The 14,000-nt window shown below is 45.2% G+C and overlaps 1 long non-coding RNA gene across 1 annotated transcript in view; it reads left to right on the top strand.

The window, feature by feature from the left end:
- Nucleotides 1–13,430, top strand: part of LOC135099606 (uncharacterized) — a 42,869-nt gene extending 29,439 nt beyond the window's left edge. The window contains exons 11-16 of the long non-coding RNA XR_010268173.1: nucleotides 228–427; nucleotides 1,577–1,693; nucleotides 5,995–6,194; nucleotides 7,412–7,528; nucleotides 11,853–12,052; nucleotides 13,345–13,430. This is a non-coding gene — a long non-coding RNA (uncharacterized LOC135099606). The remainder of the gene's footprint in view (nucleotides 1–227; nucleotides 428–1,576; nucleotides 1,694–5,994; nucleotides 6,195–7,411; nucleotides 7,529–11,852; nucleotides 12,053–13,344) is intronic.
- The last annotated feature ends 570 nt before the right edge of the window (nucleotides 13,431–14,000 follow it).

The raw sequence follows: 14,000 nt of genomic DNA, 5'->3' as shown, positions 1-14,000 counted from the left end.
CACACACACACACACAGTAATACTCTATAGAAACCTATTTCTTTCCTAATTTGTCTATCTCCATCTTGTTTTTCATTGTAAGTCATTAATGTTTATCTTGTATTGTCTTGGCATTATTAAAACATGAGGTATATTATTATTAGTGGTTGTAGTTTTGTATCACAACATTAACTTATATTAGTTTTGCCTGAAAATCTCTCGTTTTCTAACATTCTCCCATCCTGCAGGCCTGAGTCCAGACCGAGACCCAGAGAAATGTAAACAAACGCACCAGTCAGACTTGATATAGGAGTGAATTTGTTGCTTTTTAAAGCGGCAGTCGGTCTGTACATGTGTGAGGTGGCGAGGGGTGTCGCCAGGGGGCGGCTAGTAGCGTCTGCCACCAGGGAAATATGTAAAAACATAAAAAAGACGCTTCTCAAGAAAGGTAAGGCCGGTTGCAGCTTTTATTTTTTCTTTATTTCTTTCCATCAGGTTAGGTTTATATTAATTCAGATAGTTAGGTTTGCTTAAGTCTCTCTCTCTCTCTCTCTCTCTCTCTCTCTCTCTCTCTCTCTCTCTGTGTGGTGCTAATGGTGCAGGAAGGCCTTGTCTACCTGCACCATAAGCCACTATACCATGCGTCACTGTACATTTAAACTGTACCCCAAAAACTTAACCTAACTGGCCCTCACTTAAAAAAAAATATATCGTTTTTTTTTCGTGTTCTTAATATTTCAGTGCTACAATACCACATCACTGTACCCTATGATGCTAATGGTGCAGGAAGGCCTTGTCTACCTTCACCATAAGCGACTGTACCATGCGTCACTGTACCTTAAAACTGTACCACAAAAACAACCTAACTGGCCCTCACCTGAAAAAAAATATCTTTTTTTTTTTGTGTTTGCTTAATATTTCAGTGCTACAGTACCACAGCACTGTACTCTATGGTGCTAATGGTGCAGGAAGGCCTTGTCTACCTTCACCATAAGCCACTGTACCATGTGTCACTGTACCTTAAATCTGTACCACAAAAACAACCTAACTGGCCCTCACCTGAAAAAAAATCTCTTTTTTTTTTAACCTAACCTAACCTAACCTAACCTTACCTAACCTAACCTAACCTAACCTAACCTGACCTGACCTGACCTAACCTAACCTAACCTAACCTAACCTGACCTAACCTAACCTAACCTAACCTAACCTGACCTGACCTAACCTAACCTAACCTAACCTAACCTAACCTAACCTATCCTAACCTAACCGAGACATTAAAAATTAGTCACAAGGCAAAAAGACGATTCAAAGTGACTGACATACCAAGCAATTAATTAGTGAAATCAGTCTTTGTTGACTACTCCAAAGCCTTTCAGTTTGTCGACCTCAGTATACTGTTAGGAAAAAGTGCATTATTAAGACATTATTAGTGGTTGTATCACGGTATTTTATAATAGACTTATAACTAGTTTCCCCTGAAAATCTTTCGTTTTCTATCATTCTTTCATTCTACACGCCTGAGCCCTGACAGAGACCCAGAGAAATGTAAACAGGCACGAGTCAGACTTGATATAGGGCTGAATTTGTTGCTTTTCAGAGAGGGGCAGTCGGTCTGTACATGCGTGAGGTGGCGAGAGGCGTGTCCAGGGGGCGGCTAGTAGCGTGTGCCACCGTGGAAATATGTACAGACATAAAGAAGACGCCCTCAAGAAAGGTAAGGCCGGTTCCAGCTTTTATTTTTATTTATTTATTTCCATCCCGGCCTGGGACCCCCCCTTTCCCGAGTCCTGAGGTGTTGGGGGACGGCCCGGGGGTGCTGTGTGCCCGTGAGTGTACCAGGTGCTCAAGCATATACAAAACAAGGAAAGTTTGAAGCATTTTTAGAGGGGCAGTCGGTCTGTACATGCGTGTACATTAATTTTGAGGTGTTCCTTGTCATCCCCTGTCACTCCTGCCTGCCTCTGTCACCTCTACCAATCCCTGTCAAGCTCTGCCAAGCCCTTTGTCACCTCTCAAGTAATGAGGTGGCTTGAGATGTGAGATTTTAAACAGAAGCCTTTGCTGTCACCCCTGCCAAGCCCTACCAAACCCTGTCAGCCCCCACCAAGGCCCTCTCAAGCCACCACTCAACCCCCTACCGAGACCTATCAGCTCTATAATCTGAAAAAAGTGCAGTGTCTTAGGAGGGATTGATTAAGTAAACAGTGACTTATGGCCAAAATGGAACTATATGGAGATTAAGTAGAGATTAGAATAGAAGCTGAAATTGAGCAGGATAGTTACAATCACAGACTTCCAACTTGCTACTCCTTGGTGTGAAAGAATCTGCAGGAAATTAAGTACATGGCAACTCCTGTTAGTCCCTCATGTGTTCTTGAAAGCAGACTGACAGATTCAGTGTGTGACATGCTGACGTGGGGGAAGGCTGTCTGGTGGCTGCTCTATGCTGTAGCTAACAAAATGGTTGTGTTTCAAGTGTTGTCATGCCTGGAAAGTCTACAGGTCATCATTACTAGTATAAATGTGTACTACAATGGTGAAATTTAGTGAAAAAATGTGCTGTTTATGTATTGGCAGGGAAAGATTTGTGCTCATCAAGACAATGATAAAAAAATTTTTATATTATTATTATTATTACTATTTTTTTTCTTTTACTTGTTTTGCTGTAAGATGAGACTACAATAACTGCCCCTTGATGCCCTATAAGGTACCGCCAAGCACCAAGGGGCGGCCACCACGGTGCACAGTGAAGCACGTCCCAGCATCCCTGTCACCATCTTTTCCCTGCCAATAATTATGCATTACATTTCCCAACTAATTTCATTCTAGTGCAACATTTCTACTACTAATGGTGACCTGTACACTTCCCAGCATGACCAGTACAGCACTTCAAACAAACACAGCCTTTTCTTAGCCACAGCAAGGTGCAGCCACGACAGACAGCCTTCCCTAAGTCAGCATGTCACACTGCATCCATAACACTGAGCTTCCAGGAACACATCTGGGGGACTGATACAAGTTGCTGTGTAGGTCATTTGTCCCAGCAGACTCTTTCACACCAAGCAGGCATGAGGTGGTAGTCTGTGCAGTGCGTCAGTGCTTGGAATTTTGAGCCGGTCTTGCTGCATCTATGGCCCAGAGACCAAACACAGACCAAACAGAGGGCTAGCTGAACCTAACACAAACCAAACAGACGCCCACCAGAACCATACACAGGCCCACAGAACTAACTGACTGGCTGGCCGGCTGACTCGCTGGCTGAGTGACTGACTGACTGACTGACTGACTGGCTGGCTGGCTGGCTTGCTGGCTGGCTTACTAACTGACTGACTGACTGACTGGCTGGCTGAGTGACTGATTGACTGGCTGGTTAGCTAGTTGGGTGGCTAGCTGGTTGGTTGAATGGCTGACTGACTGACTGACTGACTGACTGACTGACTGACTAGCTGAGTGACTGATTGATTGGCTGGTTGGTTGAATGCCTAGCTGGCTGGTTGAATGGCTGACTGACTGACTGACTGACTGACTGACTGACTGACTGACTGACTGACTGACTGACTGACTAACTGACTGACTGACTAGCTGAGTGACTGATTGATTGGCTGGTTTGTCGAATGGCTAGCTGGCTGGTTGAATGGCTAACTGACTGACTGACTGACTGACTGACTGACTGACTGACTGACTGACTAACTGAGTGACTGATTGATTGGCTGGTTGGTTGAATGGCTAGCTGGCTGGTTGAATGGCTGACTGACTGACTGACTGACTGACTTACTGACTGACTGACTGACTAACTGACTAGCTGAGTGACTGATTGATTGGCTGGTTGGTTGAATGGCTGACTGACTGACTGACTGACTGACTGACTGACTGACTGACTGACTGACTGACTAGCTGAGTGACTGATTGATTGGCTAGTTGGTTGAATGGCTAGCTGGGTGGTTGAATGGCTGACTGACTGGCTGACTGACTGACTAACTGACTGACTGACTGACTGACTGACTGACTGACTGACTAGCTGAGTGACTGATTGATTGGCTGGTTGGTTGAATGCCTAGCTGGCTGGTTGAATGGGTGACTGACTGACTGACTGACTGACTGACTGACTGACTGACTGACTGACTGACTGACTGACTAGCTGAGTGACTGATTGATTGGCTGGTTGGTTGAATGGCTAGCTGGCTGGTTGAATGGCTAACTGACTGACTGACTGACTGACTGACTGACTGACTGACTAACTGAGTGACTGATTGATTGGCTGGTTGGTTGAATGGCTAGCTGGCTGGTTGAATGGCTGACTGACTGACTGACTGACTGACTGACTGACTGACTGACTGACTGACTGACTGACTGACTGACTGACTAACTGACTAGCTGAGTGACTGATTGATTGGCTGGTTGGTTGAATGGCTAGCTGGCTGGTTGAATGGCTGACTGACTGACTGACTGACTGACTGACTGACTGACTGACTGACTGACTGACTGACTGAGTGACTGATTGATTGGCTAGTTGGTTGAATGGCTAGCTGGCTGGTTGAATGGCTGACTGACTGGCTGACTGACTGACTGACTGACTGACTGACTGACTGACTGACTGACTGACTAGCTGAGTGACTGATTGATTGGCTGGTTGGTTGAATGCCTAGCTGGCTGGTTGAATGGCTGACTGACTGACTGACTGACTGACTGACTGACTGACTGACTGACTGACTGACTGACTGACTGACTAGCTGAGTGACTGATTGATTGGCTGTTTGGTTGAATGGCTAGCTGGCTGGTTGAATGGCTAACTAACTGACTGACTGACTGACTGACTGACTGACTGACTGACTGACTGACTAACTGAGTGACTGATTGATTGGCTGGTTGGTTAAATGGCTAGCTGGCTGGTTGAATGGCTGACTGACTGACTGACTGACTGACTGACTGACTGACTGACTGACTGACTGACTAACTGACTAGCTGAGTGACTGATTGATTGGCTGGTTGGTTGAATGGCTAGCTGGCTGGTTGAATGGCTGACTGACTGACTGACTGACTGACTGACTGACTGACTGACTGAGTGACTGATTGATTGGCTAGTTGGTTGAATGGCTAGCTGGCTGGTTGAATGGCTGACTGACTGGCTGACTGACTGACTGACTGACTGACTGACTGACTGACTGACTGACTGACTGACTAGCTGAGTGACTGATTGATTGGCTGGTTGGTTGAATGGCTAGCTGGCTGGTTGAATGGCTGACTGACTGACTGACTGACTGACTGACTGACTGACTGACTGACTGAGGCAGAGAGACAGGTAGGTGTTGGCAGGGTTGGTTTGGTTTGGAGTGTTGAGGTTTTATGATATTGTAGAGACAGAGAGGTTCAAAGCTTAATTAGACTTGTATCTTTGAGCCATGAGTCAGTAGAGAGGGAGAAAGAGGCAGACAGGCAGAGAGACAGGAAAAACAGGGAGGAAGAAAAGCTATTTGCACTGTACCTATAGGTCAGTATGGTGTAGAGTTGTATACTTGAATCAAGAGTAAATACGAGTATAGACGCAGATACGAAGGCGGGCAAGCTGAGAGAGAGGGAAAGAAAGGGTCTGAATGAAAGGGAGGAGTCAGGCCTGCAGAAGGGGAGCTTTTGGTATTGTTTACTGATTAGTGTGATAAAGTGTTGTGTTGTGTTGTGAGGTGCAGAGAAAGAGAGAGAGGCTTGTGTGGTGATATTTCATGTTGATGTACAGCAATATGAAATAGTTCTCAGGAGAGAGAGAAAGAGATAGAAATTAGTGACACACACACACACACACACACACAGTAATACTCTATAGAAACCTATTTCTTTCCTAATTTGTCTATCTCCATCTTGTTTTTCATTGTAAGTCATTAATGTTTATCTTGTATTGTCTTGGCATTATTAAAACATGAGGTATATTATTATTAGTGGTTGTAGTTTTGTATCACAACATTAACTTATATTAGTTTTGCCTGAAAATCTCTCGTTTTCTAACATTCTCCCATCCTGCAGGCCTGAGTCCAGACCGAGACCCAGAGAAATGTAAACAAACGCACCAGTCAGACTTGATATAGGAGTGAATTTGTTGCTTTTTAAAGCGGCAGTCGGTCTGTACATGTGTGAGGTGGCGAGGGGTGTCGCCAGGGGGCGGCTAGTAGCGTCTGCCACCAGGGAAATATGTAAAAACATAAAAAAGACGCTTCTCAAGAAAGGTAAGGCCGGTTGCAGCTTTTATTTTTTCTTTATTTCTTTCCATCAGGTTAGGTTTATATTAATTCAGATAGTTAGGTTTGCTTAAGTCTCTCTCTCTCTCTCTCTCTCTCTCTCTCTCTCTCTCTCTCTCTCTCTCTCTCTCTCTCTCTCTCTCTCTCTCTCTCTCTCTCTCTCTCTCTCTCTCTCTCTCTCTCTCTGTGTGTGTGGTGCTAATGGTGCAGGAAGGCCTTGTCTACCTGCACCATAAGCCACTATACCATGCGTCACTGTACATTTAAACTGTACCCCAAAAACTTAACCTAACTGGCCCTCACTTAAAAAAAAATATATCGTTTTTTTTTCGTGTTCTTAATATTTCAGTGCTACAATACCACATCACTGTACCCTATGATGCTAATGGTGCAGGAAGGCCTTGTCTACCTTCACCATAAGCGACTGTACCATGCGTCACTGTACCTTAAAACTGTACCACAAAAACAACCTAACTGGCCCTCACCTGAAAAAAAATATCTTTTTTTTTTTGTGTTTGCTTAATATTTCAGTGCTACAGTACCACAGCACTGTACTCTATGGTGCTAATGGTGCAGGAAGGCCTTGTCTACCTTCACCATAAGCCACTGTACCATGTGTCACTGTACCTTAAATCTGTACCACAAAAACAACCTAACTGGCCCTCACCTGAAAAAAAATCTCTTTTTTTTTTAACCTAACCTAACCTAACCTAACCTTACCTAACCTAACCTAACCTAACCTAACCTGACCTGACCTGACCTAACCTAACCTAACCTAACCTAACCTGACCTAACCTAACCTAACCTAACCTAACCTGACCTGACCTAACCTAACCTAACCTAACCTAACCTAACCTAACCTATCCTAACCTAACCGAGACATTAAAAATTAGTCACAAGGCAAAAAGACGATTCAAAGTGACTGACATACCAAGCAATTAATTAGTGAAATCAGTCTTTGTTGACTACTCCAAAGCCTTTCAGTTTGTCGACCTCAGTATACTGTTAGGAAAAAGTGCATTATTAAGACATTATTAGTGGTTGTATCACGGTATTTTATAATAGACTTATAACTAGTTTCCCCTGAAAATCTTTCGTTTTCTATCATTCTTTCATTCTACACGCCTGAGCCCTGACAGAGACCCAGAGAAATGTAAACAGGCACGAGTCAGACTTGATATAGGGCTGAATTTGTTGCTTTTCAGAGAGGGGCAGTCGGTCTGTACATGCGTGAGGTGGCGAGAGGCGTGTCCAGGGGGCGGCTAGTAGCGTGTGCCACCGTGGAAATATGTACAGACATAAAGAAGACGCCCTCAAGAAAGGTAAGGCCGGTTCCAGCTTTTATTTTTATTTATTTATTTCCATCCCGGCCTGGGACCCCCCCCTTTCCCGAGTCCTGAGGTGTTGGGGGACGGCCCGGGGGTGCTGTGTGCCCGTGAGTGTACCAGGTGCTCAAGCATATACAAAACAAGGAAAGTTTGAAGCATTTTTAGAGGGGCAGTCGGTCTGTACATGCGTGTACATTAATTTTGAGGTGTTCCTTGTCATCCCCTGTCACTCCTGCCTGCCTCTGTCACCTCTACCAATCCCTGTCAAGCTCTGCCAAGCCCTTTGTCACCTCTCAAGTAATGAGGTGGCTTGAGATGTGAGATTTTAAACAGAAGCCTTTGCTGTCACCCCTGCCAAGCCCTACCAAACCCTGTCAGCCCCCACCAAGGCCCTCTCAAGCCACCACTCAACCCCCTACCGAGACCTATCAGCTCTATAATCTGAAAAAAGTGCAGTGTCTTAGGAGGGATTGATTAAGTAAACAGTGACTTATGGCCAAAATGGAACTATATGGAGATTAAGTAGAGATTAGAATAGAAGCTGAAATTGAGCAGGATAGTTACAATCACAGACTTCCAACTTGCTACTCCTTGGTGTGAAAGAATCTGCAGGAAATTAAGTACATGGCAACTCCTGTTAGTCCCTCATGTGTTCTTGAAAGCAGACTGACAGATTCAGTGTGTGACATGCTGACGTGGGGGAAGGCTGTCTGGTGGCTGCTCTATGCTGTAGCTAACAAAATGGTTGTGTTTCAAGTGTTGTCATGCCTGGAAAGTCTACAGGTCATCATTACTAGTATAAATGTGTACTACAATGGTGAAATTTAGTGAAAAAATGTGCTGTTTATGTATTGGCAGGGAAAGATTTGTGCTCATCAAGACAATGATAAAAAAATTTTTATATTATTATTATTATTACTATTTTTTTTTCTTTTACTTGTTTTGCTGTAAGATGAGACTACAATAACTGCCCCTTGATGCCCTATAAGGTACCGCCAAGCACCAAGGGGCGGCCACCACGGTGCACAGTGAAGCACGTCCCAGCATCCCTGTCACCATCTTTTCCCTGCCAATAATTATGCATTACATTTCCCAACTAATTTCATTCTAGTGCAACATTTCTACTACTAATGGTGACCTGTACACTTCCCAGCATGACCAGTACAGCACTTCAAACAAACACAGCCTTTTCTTAGCCACAGCAAGGTGCAGCCACGACAGACAGCCTTCCCTAAGTCAGCATGTCACACTGCATCCATAACACTGAGCTTCCAGGAACACATCTGGGGGACTGATACAAGTTGCTGTGTAGGTCATTTGTCCCAGCAGACTCTTTCACACCAAGCAGGCATGAGGTGGTAGTCTGTGCAGTGCGTCAGTGCTTGGAATTTTGAGCCGGTCTTGCTGCATCTATGGCCCAGAGACCAAACACAGACCAAACAGAGGGCTAGCTGAACCTAACACAAACCAAACAGACGCCCACCAGAACCATACACAGGCCCACAGAACTAACTGACTGGCTGGCCGGCTGACTCGCTGGCTGAGTGACTGACTGACTGACTGACTGACTGGCTGGCTGGCTGGCTTGCTGGCTGGCTTACTAACTGACTGACTGACTGACTGGCTGGCTGAGTGACTGATTGACTGGCTGGTTAGCTAGTTGGGTGGCTAGCTGGTTGGTTGAATGGCTGACTGACTGACTGACTGACTGACTGACTGACTGACTAGCTGAGTGACTGATTGATTGGCTGGTTGGTTGAATGCCTAGCTGGCTGGTTGAATGGCTGACTGACTGACTGACTGACTGACTGACTGACTGACTGACTGACTGACTGACTGACTGACTAACTGACTGACTGACTAGCTGAGTGACTGATTGATTGGCTGGTTTGTCGAATGGCTAGCTGGCTGGTTGAATGGCTAACTGACTGACTGACTGACTGACTGACTGACTGACTGACTGACTGACTAACTGAGTGACTGATTGATTGGCTGGTTGGTTGAATGGCTAGCTGGCTGGTTGAATGGCTGACTGACTGACTGACTGACTGACTTACTGACTGACTGACTGACTAACTGACTAGCTGAGTGACTGATTGATTGGCTGGTTGGTTGAATGGCTGACTGACTGACTGACTGACTGACTGACTGACTGACTGACTGACTGACTGACTAGCTGAGTGACTGATTGATTGGCTAGTTGGTTGAATGGCTAGCTGGGTGGTTGAATGGCTGACTGACTGGCTGACTGACTGACTAACTGACTGACTGACTGACTGACTGACTGACTGACTGACTAGCTGAGTGACTGATTGATTGGCTGGTTGGTTGAATGCCTAGCTGGCTGGTTGAATGGCTGACTGACTGACTGACTGACTGACTGACTGACTGACTGACTGACTGACTGACTGACTGACTGACTAGCTGAGTGACTGATTGATTGGCTGTTTGGTTGAATGGCTAGCTGGCTGGTTGAATGGCTAACTAACTGACTGACTGACTGACTGACTGACTGACTGACTGACTGACTGACTAACTGAGTGACTGATTGATTGGCTGGTTGGTTAAATGGCTAGCTGGCTGGTTGAATGGCTGACTGACTGACTGACTGACTGACTGACTGACTGACTGACTGACTGACTGACTAACTGACTAGCTGAGTGACTGATTGATTGGCTGGTTGGTTGAATGGCTAGCTGGCTGGTTGAATGGCTGACTGACTGACTGACTGACTGACTGACTGACTGACTGACTGACTGACTGACTGACTGACTGACTGAGTGACTGATTGATTGGCTAGTTGGTTGAATGGCTAGCTGGCTGGTTGAATGGCTGACTGACTGGCTGACTGACTGACTGACTGACTGACTGACTGACTGACTGACTGACTAGCTGAGTGACTGATTGATTGGCTGGTTGGTTGAATGCCTAGCTGGCTGGTTGAATGGCTGACTGACTGACTGACTGACTGACTGACTGACTGACTGACTGACTGACTGACTAGCTGAGTGACTGATTTATTGGCTGGTTGGTTGAATGGCTAGCTGGCTGGTTGAATGGCTAACTGACTGACTGACTGACTGACTGACTGACTGACTGACTGACTGACTGACTGACTGACTGACTGACTGACTAACTGAGTGACTGATTGATTGGCTGGTTGGTTGAATGGCTAGCTGGCTGGTTGAATGGCTGACTGACTGACTGACTGACTGACTGACTGACTGACTGACTGACTGACTGACTGACTGACTAACTGACTAGCTGAGTGACTGATTGATTGGCTGGTTGGTTGAATGGCTAGCTGGCTGGTTGAATGGCTGACTGACTGACTGACTGACTGACTGACTGACTGACTAGCTGAGTGACTGATTGATTGGCTAGTTGGTTGAATGGCTAGCTGGCTGGTTGAATGGCTGACTGACTGGCTGACTGACTGACTGACTGACTGACTGACTGACTGACTGACTGACTGACTGACTAGCTGAGTGACTGATTGATTGGCTGGTTGGTTGAATGGCTAGCTGGCTGGTTTGAATGGCTGACTGACTGACTGACTGACTGACTGACTGACTGACTGACTGACTGAGGCAGAGAGACAGGTAGGTGTTGGCAGGGTTGGTTTGGTTTGGAGTGTTGAGGTTTTATGATATTGTAGAGACAGAGAGGTTCAAAGCTTAATTAGACTTGTATCTTTGAGCCATGAGTCAGTAGAGAGGGAGAAAGAGGCAGACAGGCAGAGAGACAGGAAAAACAGGGAGGAAGAAAAGCTATTTGCACTGTACCTATAGGTCAGTATGGTGTAGAGTTGTATACTTGAATCAAGAGTAAATACGAGTATAGACGCAGATACGAAGGCGGGCAAGCTGAGAGAGAGGGAAAGAAAGGGTCTGAATGAAAGGGAGGAGTCAGGCCTGCAGAAGGGGAGCTTTTGGTATTGTTTACTGATTAGTGTGATAAAGTGTTGTGTTGTGTTGTGAGGTGCAGAGAAAGAGAGAGAGGCTTGTGTGGTGATATTTCATGTTGATGTACAGCAATATGAAATAGTTCTCAGGAGAGAGAGAAAGAGATAGAAATTAGTGACACACACACACACACACACACACAGTAATACTCTATAGAAACCTATTTCTTTCCTAATTTGTCTATCTCCATCTTGTTTTTCATTGTAAGTCATTAATGTTTATCTTGTATTGTCTTGGCATTATTAAAACATGAGGTATATTATTATTAGTGGTTGTAGTTTTGTATCACAACATTAACTTATATTAGTTTTGCCTGAAAATCTCTCGTTTTCTAACATTCTCCCATCCTGCAGGCCTGAGTCCAGACCGAGACCCAGAGAAATGTAAACAAACGCACCAGTCAGACTTGATATAGGAGTGAATTTGTTGCTTTTTAAAGCGGCAGTCGGTCTGTACATGTGTGAGGTGGCGAGGGGTGTCGCCAGGGGGCGGCTAGTAGCGTCTGCCACCAGGGAAATATGTAAAAACATAAAAAAGACGCTTCTCAAGAAAGGTAAGGCCGGTTGCAGCTTTTATTTTTTCTTTATTTCTTTCCATCAGGTTAGGTTTATATTAATTCAGATAGTTAGGTTTGCTTAAGTCTCTCTCTCTCTCTCTCTCTCTCTCTCTCTCTCTCTCTCTCTCTCTCTCTCTCTCACTCTCTCTCTCTCCTCTCTCTCATCTCTCTCTCCTCCTCTCTCTCCTCTCTCTCTCTCCCTCTCTCTCTCCTCTCTCGTCTCTCTCTCTCTCTCTTCTCTCGTCTCCTCTCTCTCTCTCTCTCTCTCTCTGTGTGTGGTGCTAATGGTGCAGGAAGGCCTTGTCTACCTGCACCATAAGCCACTATACCATGCGTCACTGTACATTTAAACTGTACCCCAAAAACTTAACCTAACTGGCCCTCACTTAAAAAAAAATATATCGTTTTTTTTTTCGTGTTCTTAATATTTCAGTGCTACAATACCACATCACTGTACCCTATGATGCTAATGGTGCAGGAAGGCCTTGTCTACCTTCACCATAAGCGACTGTACCATGCGTCACTGTACCTTAAAACTGTACCACAAAAACAACCTAACTGGCCCTCACCTGAAAAAAAATATCTTTTTTTTTTTGTGTTTGCTTAATATTTCAGTGCTACAGTACCACAGCACTGTACTCTATGGTGCTAATGGTGCAGGAAGGCCTTGTCTACCTTCACCATAAGCCACTGTACCATGTGTCACTGTACCTTAAATCTGTACCACAAAAACAACCTAACTGGCCCTCACCTGAAAAAAAATCTCTTTTTTTTTTAACCTAACCTAACCTAACCTAACCTTACCTAACCTAACCTAACCTAACCTAACCTGACCTGACCTGACCTAACCTAACCTAACCTAACCTAACCTGACCTAACCTAACCTAACCTAACCTAACCTGACCTGACCTAACCTAACCTAACCTAACCTAACCTAACCTAACCTATCCTAACCTAACCGAGACATTAAAAATTAGTCACAAGGCAAAAAGACGATTCAAAGTGACTGACATACCAAGCAATTAATTAGTGAAATCAGTCTTTGTTGACTACTCCAAAGCCTTTCAGTTTGTCGACCTCAGTATACTGTTAGGAAAAAGTGCATTATTAAGACATTATTAGTGGTTGTATCACGGTATTTTATAATAGACTTATAACTAGTTTCCCCTGAAAATCTTTCGTTTTCTATCATTCTTTCATTCTACACGCCTGAGCCCTGACAGAGACCCAGAGAAATGTAAACAGGCACGAGTCAGACTTGATATAGGGCTGAATTTGTTGCTTTTCAGAGAGGGGCAGTCGGTCTGTACATGCGTGAGGTGGCGAGAGGCGTGTCCAGGGGGCGGCTAGTAGCGTGTGCCACCGTGGAAAATATGTACAGACATAAAGAAGACGCCCTCAAGAAAGGTAAGGCCGGTTCCAGCTTTTATTTTTATTTATTGTATTTCCATCCCGGCCTGGGACCCCCCCTTTCCCGAGTCCTGAGGTGTTGGGGGACGGCCCGGGGGTGCTGTGTGCCCGTGAGTGTAACAGGTGCTCAAGCATATACAAAACAAGGAAAGTTTGAAGCATTTTTAGAGGGGCAGTCGGTCTGTACATGCGTGTACATTTAATTTTGAGGTGTTCCTTGTCATCCCCTGTCACTCCTGCCTGCCTCTGTCACTCTCTACCAATCCCTGTCAAGCTCTGCCAAGCCCTTTGTCACCTCTCAAGTAATGAGGTGGCTTGAGATGTGAGATTTTAAACAGAAGCCTTTGCTGTCACCCCTGCCAAGCCCTACCAAACCCTGTCAGCCCCCACCAAGGCCCTCTCAAAGCCACCACTCAACCCCCTACCGAGACCTATCAGCTCTATAATCTGAAAAAAGTGCAGTGTCTTAGGAGGGATTGATTAAGTGAAACAGTGACTTATGGCCAAAATGGAACTATATGGAGATTAAGTAGAG

Source organism: Scylla paramamosain, unplaced genomic scaffold (assembly GCF_035594125.1).
Source record: "Scylla paramamosain isolate STU-SP2022 unplaced genomic scaffold, ASM3559412v1 Contig156, whole genome shotgun sequence".
In the NCBI taxonomy this organism is placed as follows: Eukaryota; Metazoa; Arthropoda; class Malacostraca; order Decapoda; family Portunidae; genus Scylla; species Scylla paramamosain.
This window is presented reverse-complemented; position numbering and strand designations above follow the sequence as displayed.